Source organism: Octopus sinensis, linkage group LG2, assembly GCF_006345805.1.
Source record: "Octopus sinensis linkage group LG2, ASM634580v1, whole genome shotgun sequence".
In the NCBI taxonomy this organism is placed as follows: Eukaryota; Metazoa; Mollusca; class Cephalopoda; order Octopoda; family Octopodidae; genus Octopus; species Octopus sinensis.
The window spans coordinates 23,568,062-23,583,519 of NC_042998.1; the positions used below are offsets into that span (position 1 = coordinate 23,568,062).

The following is a 15,458-nucleotide window of genomic DNA, read 5'->3' on the forward strand; positions in this document are numbered from 1 at the left end:
CAATTTCATTGGATTTTGCCCAAATTTAACGTTGATGTTACTTAGTTTGGTTTGAAATAAAGAACTTGATTAGCCTAATAATCCTAACTTAATCCAAAGCAAAGCCGGGTTATACTGCTAGTATACCCTAAAGATAAGGCAGCAGGCTGGCAGAATCATTTGCATGCTGGGCAAAATATATTGTCGTATTTTGTGTTTCTATGTTCTGGTTTCAAATTCTGCTGAGGCCAGCTTTGCCTTTCTGCCTTTCAGGGTCAATAAAATAAGTACCTGTTGGACACTGGGGTTCTTGTAATCATTTTACTCCATCTCTCAAAATTGCTGGCCTTGTGCCAAAATTTGAAACCGATTTGTACTAAAGATATGATTGGTAATCCAAAGAATTATAATTTAATGGAGACATTTCACTTCAATTAAGACACAAATATATCCTTGTAAAAGATAATGAGCATCATATTTATAAAAGTAGTGCTCCAGCATGGCTGCAGGCCATTGACTGGAATCACTAAAAGAATAGAAGAATAAAGGAATTACTTCTCATGTATTACCTCTTGGAAATATTAGCTCTTGTGTCTAGATTGAAAATCATTTTATGTGTGTGTGTGTGTGTGTGAATGTATGTATGTGAAAGAGAGAGAGAAAGAGAGAGAGTATGTGTATGTGTGTGTGCATGCATATATGTGTGTGTGTGAATGTATGTATGTATGTGAAAGAGAGGGAGAGAGAGAATGTGAGAGAGAGTGTGTGTATGTGTGTGTATGTGTATGTGTGTGTGTGTATTAATCAAGTACTGGAGTTAATTTTGTTTCTGTCTCTGTCTCTTTCTCTCTCTCTGTCTGTTTCTCTCTCTGTCTCTCTCTGTGTCTGTTTCTCTCTCTCTGTCTCTCTCTCTCTCAGAATCAACTAATCTGTGCTGAGAGGATATGGAGGAGAGCTCACATTATGCTTTTCCCTCAAGGCAACCACTTCCACTTTGCCATAGAAGAATGAGGCTGCTGAAGCACTGGCAGAGTATGCCGTACAATGATGGTGATGATGGTGATGATGACGATGATGATGATGAAGATGATGGTAATTTATGATATGAGCGGTAGATAATCAAACTGGTTGGTTTACTATTTCCAGTCCATTGCTCAAACCCCGTTGGGAACAGCTCTGTGTTAAGTCAAAAGTAATCAACATTTCTATTCCTACAACTATTATATGGTGCTCACGGATAATTCTCATGGTCACTGTTGCCTACCTAAACATGAGTAGATTGAATGGTTTATGGTTAATACTTAGTGGTTGAGAAAATCATATCATTATCATTTCTATGTCTGCTTTTCCATGCTTGCATGGGTCAGATGGATGTTTGGTTGTGGTGGATTTTCTACGGCTGGACGATTTCCCTGTCACCAACCCTCAATTGTTTCCAAGAGAAAGTAATATTTTTTTTTATAACCAGATATGTTTTCATGAAATATTTGGAATGAGGGACAGTGCTTGCATGACATACATGTATGCACACACACATCATCATTTTCATTATCATCATCATCATCGTTTAATGTCAGTTTTCCATACTGGCATGGGTTGGACAGTTTGACAGGAGCCGGTGCGCTGGGGAAATGTTCAGACTCCAGCTGTCTGTTGTGGCATAGATTTTATGGCTGGATGCTCTTCCTAATGTCAACCCATTTACAAAGTGTGTTGTATGCTTTTTATGTGTCATTGTCGTGAGTGCATAGGAGTGGCTGTTTGGTAAGTAGCTTGCTTACCAATCACATGGTTCTGGGTTCAGTCCCACTGCGTGGCACCTTGGGCAAGTGTCTTCTATTATAGCCTCAGGCCGACCAAAGCCTTGTTAGTGGATTTGGTACACGGAAGTTGAAAGAAGCCCATCGTATATATGTATATATATGTGTGTGTGTTTGTGTGTCTGTGTTTGTCCCCCCCAACATCGCTTGACAACCAATGCTGGTGTGTTTACATCCCCGTCACTTAGCGGTTCAGTAAAAGAGACTGATAGAATAAGTACTAGGCTTACAAAGAATAAGTCTCTGTGTCACGCTGAATCTCCCTGAGAACTACATCAAGTGTACACATGCCTGTGGAGTGCTCAGCCACTTGCCCGTTAATTTCACAAGCAGGCTGTTCCATTGATCGGATCAACTGGAACCCTTGTTGTCATAACCGACAGAGTACCACAAGAACAAAATTTTATAGACAGAGAGACAGTTTTGTGAGGAGGCAAGTGTAAGCTTTGGAAATACTCTGTGTTTAAAAAACGAGTATTGTAATTCTTTATTGCCCACAAGGGGCTAAACATAGAGGGGATAAACAAGGACAGACAAATGGATTAAGTCGATTACATCGACCCCAGTGCGTAACTGGTACTTATTTAAGGCAGTGAGCTGGTAGAATCGTTAGCGCGCCAGGTGAAGTGCTTAGCGGTATTTCGTCTGTCGTTACCTTCTGAGTTCAAATTCCACCGAGGTCGACTTTGCCTTTCATCCTTTTGGGGCCGATAAATAAAGTACCAGTTTCACACTGGGTTGATGTAATCGACTTAATCCGTTTGTCTGTCCTTGTTTGTCCCCTCTGTGTTTAGCCCCTTGTGGGTAGTAAAGAAATAGGTACTTATTTAATTGACCCCAAAAGGATGAAAGGCAAAGTTAACCTCGGAAGAATTTGAACTCAGAACGTAGCAGCAGACGAAATACCGTTAAGCATTTCACCCGGCATGCTAACGATTCTACCAGCTCGCCGCCTTAAAAAATGAGTATTTGGTAGCTTAGCTAGCATTGCTGAAACTACACTTCTAGTAAAACTGTACTTGGAATATCTTTTACTGTATTTTCAGCTGTTTCTACAGCTATAGTTGTCTTAACTAGTGCTGCTGTTCAACCCTAAATGAAATCTGAATAGCACAGATAGTTCTATGATCAATGGTCATCACAGCTGTGACCTCTGACCGTAGCAACTTTTCTTCTGGAATAGTGTAGCTCAGAAGACGTTATTCAACGTGTCCATTTTATAAAACAGTATACTACAATTTGGAGTAATATATGGCTGCTATCGCTTGCTGTCTTGTTGGGCCTGTAACTACGTATAAGTTCCTCATTGGTTCGTTCCTGCTGCTGCTGTTGTTGCTAGGTGTTTTACCAATTGTTGTCACAAGACACAATAAAAAAAAAAGAAAAAGAAAAAATGTACAAAAAAAAGAACAGAAACAAAAAGAAATTAATTACAAAGATGACAACGATGTTGATGGGAACAAGGACTACAGCAACAACGACAGCAATATTTGCACTGAGACAAATGATTGTAATTGTGGTGATCATGAGAGTGGTGGTGGTGGTGATGGTTATGTTGTTGTGGTGGTGGAGGTGATGGTGGTGGTGGTAGTGGTGGTAGTAATGGTGGTGGTGATAGTGGTGGTGATAGTGGCTGTGGTGGTGATGGTGGTGGTGATGGTGGTGCTGGTGGTGCTGGTGGTAGTGATGGTGGTGGTGATAGTGGTGGTGGTGGTGGTGGTGGTAGTGATGGTGGTGGTGGTGGTGGTGGTTGTGGTGGTGATGGTGGCTGTGGTGGTGATGGTGGCTGTGGTGGTGGTGGTGGTGGTGGTGGTGGTGGTGGTGATGGTGGTGGTGGTGATGGTGGTGGTGGTGGTGATGGTGGTTGTGGTGGTGATGGTGGTGGTGGTGGTGGTGGTGGTGATGGTGGCTGTGGTGGTGGCTGTGGTGGTGATGGTGGTGGTGATAGTGGTGGTGATGGTGGTGGTGATGGTGATGATGGTGGTGGTGGTGGTGGTGGCAGTGGTGGTAGTTCTGCTGCTGCTATTATCTCTGTAGTAACAAACTATTAGCTACTACTTCACCACATACGAGTTCATTTGATTGGTTGGTTAGTTGGTTTTTTTTTCACCTTGATTAAAGAAAATACCTTACTAATCAATATATTGTTTAGGTAACTGTGTCAGATTTACACTGTCATCATACTTTACTAGTTTGTATTTGACTCCATTCCTAGAAAAGGTATCTGCTTTCGAGCTACTTACTGAATACACTGAAGTGTTTGCTGTCAGGTGATCAAACTTTAGATGCTCTGCAGTAAAAATAAGAAATTAAAGGCAAAAATGCAAGCATCCATCATCGATTTTTAATAGGTAAATATTTGACAAAAATTCTATGTAAAGAACTAAATATTTGACAAAAATTCTATGTAAAGAACTAAATATTTGACAAAAATTCTATGTAAAGAACTAAATATTTGACAAAAATTCTATGTAAAGAACTAAATATTTGACAAAAATTCTATGTAAAGAACTAAATATTTGACAAAAATTCTATGTAAAGAACTAAATATTTGACAAAAATTTTATGTAAAGAACTAAATATTTGACAAAAATTCTATGTAAAGAACTAAATATTTGACAAAAATTCTATGTAAAGAACTAAATATTTGACAAAAATTCTATGTAAAGAACTAAATATTTGACAAAAATTCTATGTAAAGAACTAAATATTTGACAAAAATTCTATGTAAAGAACTAAATATTTGTCAAAAATTTCTGTCTGGTAAGAAGTTTGCTTCCCAATCACATGGTTCTGGCGAGCTGGCCGAAGTGTTAGCACGCCGGGCGAAATGCGTAGCCGTATTTCGTCTGCCGTTACGTTCTGAGTTCAAATTCCGCTGAGGTCAACTTTGCCTTTCATCATTTCGGGGTCGATAAATTAAGTAACAATTACACACTGGGGTCGATGTAACCGACTTAATCCATTTGTCTGTCCTTGTTTGTCCCCTCTGTGTGGTAGTAAAGAAATAGGTAAGTGTCTTCTATTATAGCCTTGGGCTGACCAAAGCCTTGTGAGTGATTTGGTAGATGGAAATCAAGCCTGCTGTATATGTAGGGTGCAGTGAATGAACTGTTGTCTAAATTATGCAAAAATGAAAATAACACTGACATCTCATTTTAACAGATATATTTACCAAAATTACATAAAAATATCTGGAAATACTTACAAGTAAGTTTATTCAATAAAATCGCCATTGGCTTCAACCACGGTCTCCTGATGACTTTGGGATTTCCTGCAACTCTTCTGGAAGGCCTCCTTGTTTAAGTTGGTGAATGCTGCCATAATCCATGCCTTCAATTCATCTTTGTTTTGTTGGTCTCTCGCTCATCTGTGCCCCCACACATGATAATGAAGTGGGATGCAGCCTGGGGAATTAGGTGGCCAAATGTTAGGGGTGACGTGGTTGCAGAAATTGTCTGACAGTCATAACTGGGTTCTCTTGCCTGTGTGGCATGGTGCAGAGTCCTGCTGTCAGACATAGGGTTTTTCAGCAGCCACCCTCTTGACCCAAGGCAGCATTACCTCCTCCAGGCACTTGATGTAGGCCTCCATGTTGAGTGTGAGGCCATGCTGGAAGATGAATGGAGGCATAACGTCGACATCACTAGTGACTACTATATACACCATGATGTTGATGGAAGTTTGATTTTTATCACTCTCAGTATATGTTTTCAGATTGACACCCAAACACTCTGAAATGTTCATATTGGAGTTTCTAGCATGAATGCCAAGCAGTACAGCATGTCATTGCCAAATTTCTGGCAGAGTGAATTGCATCATGCTGCTGTTTTTCTCACAGATGGTGCCCAACTGACCCTACTATACTGTGTAGTCAACAAAATCAAAAACAAACAATGCGCATGCATGAAATTAAAAATATAAAATGGCAATAATTTACCCATCGCACCTTGTATGTGTGTATGTGTCTGTTTGTCCCCCCACTACTGCTTGACAGCTGGTGTAGGTGTATTTACATCCATGCAACTTAACAGTTTGGCATAAGGGACCAATAGAGCAAGTACCATACTTAAAACAAAAACAATTGCTGGGGTTTATTCCTTTGACTAAAAATTCTTCAGGGTGGTGCCCTAGTATGGCCATAACTGAAACAAGAAAAAAATTAAAAGACAAAGACTATCAATTCATTTTAATTGATTTTTCTGCCACGTCAACTATGGACGGCTCAGATGAAATGGAGTTAAATTATTTTAGCTTCAGGTCAGTCCTGATGAAACTGACCTATGGTTAAAGGTATTCCAGTTATGACCATCCTGTTTAGCTCCTGCACACAGTGGCTCTAATAGGTCTAGACTGTTCTGCATTAGTCAATGCGTTCATTTTTAAAACCATAAGTTGTGATTTGAGCGAGAGAGAGAGAGTTGGCTGCTATTTCTTGAAAGTCAAGTGGCTGTGTGGAAGTTCTCTGATTCAAGTTGAAATTGTGTTGGACTTCCACTCAAAGAATTCATGGTTTGTATCCTGTAACTGTATCCATGGTATTTTTGTTGGTCCAGTCTGCCTGGCTGTAAGTAGGTACCATGAAGGGTGTAGTGCACTGTTTTAAACCATGGTGTCACTATATAAATAACAAGTGATGTTGTACAAAATTCTATGTTTTGGAAAGCCAAATAGCGGTTACCAATAAAATGGTGCCATGAAGTTAGAAATGGTCTTGAGCATTGCCATTATCATCATTAGCATCAGCAGATGCAGTACTACCATAATCAATATATAGGCGTAGGAGTGGCTGGGTGGTAAGTAGCTTGCTTACCAAGCACCTGGTTCCAGGTTCAGTCCCACTGTGGGGCACCTTGGGCAAGTGTCTTCTACTATAACCTTGGGCCGACCAAAGCCTTGTGTGTGGATTTGTTAGACGGAAACTGAAAAGAAGCCCGTCGTATATATGTATATATATATATGTGTGTGTGTGTGTGTATTTGTGTGTTTGTGTTTGTCCCCCAACATCACTTGACAACCGATGCGGGTGTGTTTACATCCCTGTAACTTAGCAGTTCGGCAAAAGAGACTGATAGAATAAGTACTAGGATTACAAAGAATAAGTCCTGGGGTCAGTTTGCTCGACTAAAGGCAGTGCTCCAGCGTGGCCACAGTCAAATGACTGAAACAAGTAAAAGAATATCATGAGAAAGTCTTTATGTGGTTGCTTGGCTTTCTCGAAATAGCAACCAAGTCTACCTCAAATCATGTTCTTCACTCTTGAGTAAGGAAGGCTACATGAGACATTGTAGCCCTAGACATTTAATAAGTTGAGATGGTCATGGGTGCAAAGTGCTTCATCATAGATCACCTGTTCTATCAAAGCTGATTTGGATTAACCCTTCTGATACCAACCTGGCTGAAACTGCTTCTGGTTCTGTAGTACAAATGTCTTGTTTTCATAAGTTCTGAATTAAAATCTTCCACCAAACCTTAGTCACAATTTATATTCCTAACACTAGCTTAATGATAACTAAGTTATTTTACTAAATTCTTTGTTATATATAAAATTAATTGAAAGAAACACAGAGAATCTCAACAGAAATATGGTAACAAAAGGGTTAAGCAACAATAACAACAATTATTATATCATGATCAACACAATAACAACTAACCTCCTCCTCCTCCTCCTCCTCATCATCATCATCATTTTAGTGTCTGTGTATCCGTGGTTACTATAGTTCCCTATTGATGTCCAGAAAGAACTATGGCCATAAAGTGCTTTGATGTGATCATGTATCCTGATTTACATGCGTGCACATGCACACATGCACACATGTATCCACACAAACACACACACACACACACACACACACACACCACACACACACACACACACACACATTCACACAGCCATCTATACACACTCATACATACATACACATTCACATACACACATGCAAAGACACAGACACACACACACACATCCTTCATCATAATTTACCATTACTTTGATGTCTCACTTTTTCAGTTTTCGGCATGGATTGGCCAGATCTGCAAATATAGAAAGCATTTCATACCCCTATAATTAGATATCTAGAGACATCATAGCCTATAATTAGATGCAAATTCCAAATCTGAGATTCGTTTGATCAGACTGCTAAATATCCAGGTCAGCTTTGGATATATTGTGAATAAAATTTCCATTTACACTTTACCCCCAAAGTATATAAATATAAATAAATATATATTTATATTTTATATATGTTTATTTATATATGTATGTATTTAATATATATATATATATATATATATATATATATATATATATTTGTATATGTATATACTCTTTTACTCTTTTACTTGTTTCAGTCATTTGACTGCGGCCATGCTGGAGCACCACCTTTAGTCGAGCAACTCGACCCCAGGACTTATTCTTTGTAAGCCCAGTACTTATTCTATCGGTCCCTTTTGCCGAACCGCTAAGTGACGGGGACATAAACACACCAGCATCGGTTGTCAAGCAATGCTAGAGGGACAAACACAGACACACAAACACACACGCACACACATATATATATACATATATACGACAGGCTTCTTTCAGTTTCCGTCTACCAAATCCACTCACAAGGCATTGGTCGGCCCGGGGCTATAGCAGAAGACACTTGCCCAAGATGCCACGCAGTGGGACTGAACCCCGGAACCATGTGGTTGGTAAACAAGCTACTTACCACACAGCCACTCCATATATATATCGAAATCGAATTGAACCAGCCAGGATCCCTGGTCTGGTGGTACGTAAAAAGCACTATCCGACTCGTGGCCAATGCCAGCGCCGCCTCCACTGGCTTCCGTGCCGGTGGCACGTAAAATACACCAATCCGACCGTACAACAGGCACCCATGCCAACCCCTTTTGCTTGCGAAGACATGTTGGGGCAAGCGAAATTGAAATCGAATTGAACCAGCCAGGATCCCTGGTCTGGTGGTACGTAAAAAGCACTATCCGACTCGTGGCCGATGCCAGCGCCGCCTCGACTGGCTTCCGTGCCGGTGGCACATAAAATACACCAATCCGACCGTGGCCGTTGCCAGCCTCGCCTGGCACCTGTGCAGGTGGCACGTAAAAAGCACCCACTACACTCACGGAGTGGTTGGCGTTAGGAAGGGCATCCAGCTGTAGAAACATTGCCAGATAAGACTGGAGCCTGGTGCAGCCTTCTGGCTTCCCAGATCCCCGGTCGAACCGTCCAACCCATGCTAGCATGGAGAATGGACGTTAAACGATGATGATGATGATGATGATGATGATGTATATGTATATATTTGATATATATATATATATTTATATTATATATATGTGTGTGTGCAGACACACACATACACAGACACACATTTATATAACCATGTGTGTAACAGATGTGCAGCATCTTGGTAAAAAATGTTAATCCCCTTGTGAATTTATAAAGGTCAGGTTTATATGAACAATAGACAATGCCCCATTTTTTTGTTGTTGAATAATGCTATGTGTCTTACATAACATCATTCTTTCTCATAAAACGTTGCTATTGTTGTTGTTGTTGTTGTTGTTGTTGATTTTTATTGTTATCGTTTCACTCCAGATCAGACCCTGATTAAACAGATATGATCAGAAGCGTTTCTTTGCAGCTAGGACTGTCCCACCTTTTAACCCAGGCGTTCCTAACCATTTTTGTATCTATGGACCTGTTTGATTACTATTTTATTCCGGTGGACCCCACTAGCCATTCGATGTTTAAAAACTAGTTTTATAGAAACTTCTTTCAAAATTCCTGTTTTTGTTTTTCACACATTAATTTGTGTAGGTTGAATTATGTAAAATGCTAGAGACAGAAACTCAGCTGTTTCTTGCAAAACATACCAATACATACATCTAAAACAAAAATTTTTTTCGGGGCCCTTAAAATACTACAGTGATCCCTTGTTTATTGCAGTAGATTAGTTCCAAGACTGGCCGCGATAACTGAATTTCCGCAAAGTAGGGACACTATATTTACAGTATTTATTTAACGTGCATTTGGACTTTTAAAACCCTCCCTGTACTGTTAACAACCCACCCATTACAGTAGTCTATTAATAACAAGGACAACTGTTAAGCAATAACACTTTAGATTTAAAAAAATAAAGATTGTTACTGTACTCAACACAAAAGAAGTTGAAGTAAAATTTGAATAATGATGGTGATGAATTTGCTGCACAGTAGAAATGATGATGGTGAAGCTGACGGCTGTGCCCTTTCCTGAGACACCTCTTCCACTTCTTCCGAAGGTGCAGCCGTAGTAGTAGCCACAAGAATTGGCTCTTTTTTGCGAGGCTGCAAAAACATTGTGAAATAATATTTATTGTTAATATTTTAATGGATTTAATGAAAAATTTTAGGTGTTTATATATATATTTGCCATATTCTGAATTCCTTACTTCCCTGGGCATGGATACATTGAAACTCTGACGTCTGGCAGCTAACTTGGCAGACACCCATAAAAATATTAACCATCTTACAAACAATAACTCTGAGCACCTTTTCAAACTCCACCTGTCTAACACCCATGGACATGTTTACAAAGTCAGAAAACAGCCCAGCTCCCATGACTTTTGGAAAAATTTTTTCACGCTAAGAGTTGCTGAAGCATGGAACAAACTGCCGGCATCAGTTGTTAGTTGTCGGAGCACTGCATCCTTCAAAACTTCCATGCTTCCTGAGATTCGCCAACACTACACCTGATTTTCTCCCCTCCATACACACGGAAGTATGTATCTGACTTATACACTGTTCACTTTCCAGACATTTGTACATTACTGCATATGCTTTATACGCACTTTTGACAAGTTGTGGTGTATACAATAATTTCATTATTATTATTATTATTATTATTATTTATATATATTTTTAAAAATCCGCAAAGTCGTGAATCTTTGATAGTTGAACCACAAAGTAACGAGAGATTATTGTACTGTGGATCCTCAGTTTACTATTTTACTGCATGGACCCACAAAAATCTTGTATGAACCTTCAGGGATTATGTAGACCCTGTTTGAGAACCAGTGTTTTAAATCTTTTGATAACAACCTACCTGAGACTGACCCTGGGTCTATGATACAAAATTCCTGTTTAACTCTTTAGCATTAAGATTACTCTGTCAAAAGTAAAGCTTATATATTCACATCATTTTGAATTAATCTTGCATTTTCTCATAGCTTCAAGATTTCAATGATTTAATTATTTATTCAGAATTACATCGTAGGGCAGGTGTGAGAGGCCGGATCTGGCCAGTTTGGACATAAAACAGGTAGAGTATGTGAGCTAGATATGGCTGGTTCGAATGCTAATGTGTTAAATTGATCTAGATTAAAAGCTTCTGTCTAAATTTCATTTTAAAGTAGGTTCCAGTCACCAAGATAATGACTAAGTTAATTTAGTGAATTCTTCATTATTTTCTAAATGAATTATAAGAAAGGTAATGTAATTTCAACAGAAATTTAGCCACAAAAGTTTTAATATTTCAGGAACTACTTTCCTATTAAAAACTGTAGGATATGATTTAAGGGAGATTTAGCTACTATTTCTAGTAAGTTGGGGGACCATGCAGAAACCCTCGATAGATTATGAGGCTCCCTATTTTATTGACCGAGAAGTTTTTCATTTTTTGAGTTTACTCCTTTCTTTTCATTTTCCCTTTGCACAGCTTGCTTACCAACCACTTGGTTCTAGGTTCAGTTCCACTGCATGGCACCTTGGGCAAGCGTCTTCTGCTATATAACCTTGGGCCGACCAAAGCCTTGTGTGTGGATTTGGTAGATGGAAACTGAAAGAAGCCCTTTGTACATATATGTGTGTGTGTTTGCGTGTCTGTATTTCTTCCCCACCCCCACCCATCACTTGACAAACGATGTTGGTGTTTACCTCCCCGTAACTTAATGGTTCGGCAAAAGAGACTGATAAAATAAGTACTAGGCTTACAAATTTGTTCGACTAAAGGTAGTGCTCCAGCATGGCTGCAGTCAAATGACTGAAACAAATAAAAAGAATATAAGAATAAAACAATTTACATATATTTTTTACATTTGTTTTTGTTGATGTTTTATCCTTCCTTTTGTTTTCTAATTTTATAACGAAGAACCTCTTGAGAAAGAGTTGCCAAACTGCTCTCAAAGCACATTCTAATATTCTAATAAACAAAAACACATTAACCCTTTTGATACCAACCCCGCTGAAATCAGCTCTGGCTCTAAGTAAAAGTTTTTTGTTTTCATAAGTTTTGAATTAAAATCTCCTATCAAGCATTAGTCGCAATTTATGTTCTTAGCACTAGCTTAATGGTAACTAAGTTATTTTACTAAATTCTTTGTTATATTTAAAATTAATTGAAAGAAACACAGAGCATCTCGACAGGAATATGGTACGAAAAGGGTTAATACATGATTAATTTAACCCTTTTGATACCAACCTGCCTGAAACCATCTCTGGCTCTGTAGTACAAATGTCTTGTTTTCATAAGTTCTGAATTAAAATCTTCTACCAAACCTTAGTCACAATTTATGTTCCTAACACTAGCTTAATGGTAACTAAGTTATTTTACTAAATTCTTGGTTATATTTAAAATTAATTGAAAGAAACACAGAGCACCTCAAAATAAATACAGTTAATGAAAGGGTTAAATTATGTAGTTCTAGATACACTTCAAAAAGTTTGGTGAGATGGTCATGGTCAGAGCTCCTTTGATCATATCTGTTCTGTCAGGGCTGACCTTAGGTTAAGCAAAAACTCATCAACATTTTACTATATTTTTGTTATTTTAGTTTTTCCTTCTTTTATTAAGTACCTATTACATTGTATCTGTCTTAGCATTTATATTTTGTATCAGTTTCTTTTCTTTGTATTTATGTGTATTGGTTTCCACTCAGGCAAACTTTTATCAGAATCGTTGAGAGAGAGAGAGAGAGAGAGAGAGAGAGAGAGAGAGAGAGAGAGAGAGAGAAAGAGAGAGAGAGAGATGGTGGTGGTGGTGAATTCCAGAGAGCAAGATGAAGATAAATGATACATACCTTAGACAAACAATTCAATCTTTTCTTGAAACTCAACTCTTCTTGATTTGAGCTGTTTGCATTACCATTCTTCAGATCTAAAAGCCATTATTTTTGTATATGAATTTGTTGGTACAAAAATCTATAGTTTTCTCATGCTGTGATTAATCTTTCATCTAACAAATTGGAAATACGATAATTCGTGCATGCAATATCTGATGTCTCACAGGGAGTAATGCATTGGGAACAAATCTATTCTGTGTAAGAAATGTTCTTAATATTATATGGCTTTTAGTTAAGGTTTGTTTAGTTTCCATTTGTTCTCTAACAACTCTATTTAGAGTTCACATTAAATTACTTTACATCAGTTACAGCAAGAAAAACAACCTAAATATACATTTTCATTAATTTCTGTTTGGAGATACTGTATTTTTATTGAAAAACTAGAAATATTACCCGGCGTTGCTCGGGTTTGTTTCGACCCTTTAGAATTGGAATTTTTGAAAAGTAAAAATTTTGCATTATGTAGCTTTTTTTTTTTGGTTGAAATACACTGAAAAATGATGACACACCAGTCAAAAAATCATAAAAAATATGGATTTTCATAGAAAAAAAAGCACCTTTTTGATGTAAATAATTTTTGGTGTTAGCATGGTCTGATTTGAATCTTTTCTTCTATGGAAGGAAGAGCAAGCCTTCTTCTATCATACTCTCAATTTTGGTCAACTTGCGCTGCAGAGTCTCGGAGGAAATAGTGTTAGTTGAAGGCTACCAAACCTGCCATACACAGACAACTTCAGCTTTATATATATAGAGATTTCTATTTACCAGTGGATTCATTTTTGCATTAGGTTTGCAAAATTCTTGATGTGAATTCATGTGTTGAAACAAATCTTGTTGTCTTAGGAGGATTGTTACACCAATAATAATAAACACATGCACTGGTTCACTATCACTTCTTTATTGTTATTCAGTTGGTTAAATATCTAACCAACTAACTAATTGATTGTTTGTTTAACGTGTTGGTTAAAAAAATCAATTAGATGTTTGTTAGTCAAAGTTCTTTTGTTGTTATTTACATACTCTTCAATATCTTGCCCTTTCTCTTCAAGGTCTCCCCTGGGGTTGTCTGACTGACCCAGTAGATTTAATTCTCAACAATGGGTGTCCTTGAACTTTCAGCCTTCCTAGTGTTGCAGCATTTGTTCCCCTGTCTTTCCAGCTTATTCTACTCAATCTACGAGAGATCTACGTTTCAAAGGCTTCTGTCTTTCTCACCATAGCTTTGTATAATGCCCAAGTTTCTGCCATGCAGAGGATAATTAAGATTAATCAGTTGAATTAGAAAGTGTAATTTAATAGAATAGAGGACAAATTAGAAAGTATAATTACATTTAAAAAAAAATGTTCTAGTTCTAATTATTTCATACATCCTCCTCCTCCTCCTCCTCATCATCATCATCATCATCATCATCGTCATCATCATCGTCATCATCATCATCATCATCATCATCGTTTAACGTCTGCTTTCCATGCTAGCATGGGTTGGACAAAATGCCGAGTCCTTCATAATTTTGTAGCAGCTCAAGAAAAACTTTGTACACATTTAATCATCCTTGGAAATTTAAAACCAACTGTTTTCTTTTTAAAATTGTGTACATGCATGTTTTGTTAGGCTGCTACTTCCAGTGTATGTACTAGAAAAAAGTAGAGGTGCAAAAATAAAATTTCCCAATTCAATAATTTGTTTAATATGAATGATAGACTGCAATCTTAAAAGTGAATATATGTGTCACATCATCACCATTCAAACATAAAAGGCCTCATTGCCATAGTGTTTATATAATGGAAATTTTGATTACAACAACTTGAACTTGTTTCATTCTAAGTTTTTTACCTGTTTCTATTTTTCTGTGGTACAATTTAGTGTACAAACTTAGTGATTTTTCATCAGTACATTGAAGGCTGTATTTTGCTGATGAATTCATTATAGTGTAGAAACATACTTAGAGTTGTCTTACCTAGTTGCTGAAATGATCAAAATAATATTTACCATTGACTAAGATTGTTTCCCATTTGATTAATGCATTGAATATGTTGATTTCTAATAATTGCATTAAGCGCAATTTTTTAGGGCATTGGTTCTTTTATTTTATTGATGCTAGAAGGATGAAAAGCAAATTGAACCAAGGTAGGGTTTTAACTTAGAACATAAATTCCTGAAACTATATACCACAAGATATTTTATTCAATATTATAATGACTCTGCTAAGCTAACACCTTTATTTTATATATATATATTACTAATAATAATAAACATGTTTTATGACCACCTAACTGGCCCTTATGCCGGTGGCACGTAAAAGCACCTACTACACTCTTGGAGTGGTTGGCGTTAGGAAGGGCATCCAGCTGTAGAAATTCTGCCGGATCAGATTGGAGTCTGGTTTGCCAGACCTCAGTCAAATCGTCCAACCCATGCTAGCATAGAAAGTGGACGTTAAACAATGATGATGATGATGATGTTCACTTCGGCATTAAATAAACACATATATTTTCTAATTTTGGCTCAAGGCCAGCAATTTTGAAGGGAACAGGTAAAGTCAAGTACTTGACT

General features: G+C 37.7%; 1 protein-coding gene across 1 annotated transcript in view; it reads left to right on the top strand.

Moving 5' to 3' along the window:
- The window catches only part of LOC115222752 (F-box/LRR-repeat protein 2), a 180,224-nt gene that overhangs the window by 113,455 nt on the left and 51,311 nt on the right, over positions 1 to 15,458 (top strand). The gene's annotated exons all lie outside the window — the stretch shown is intronic.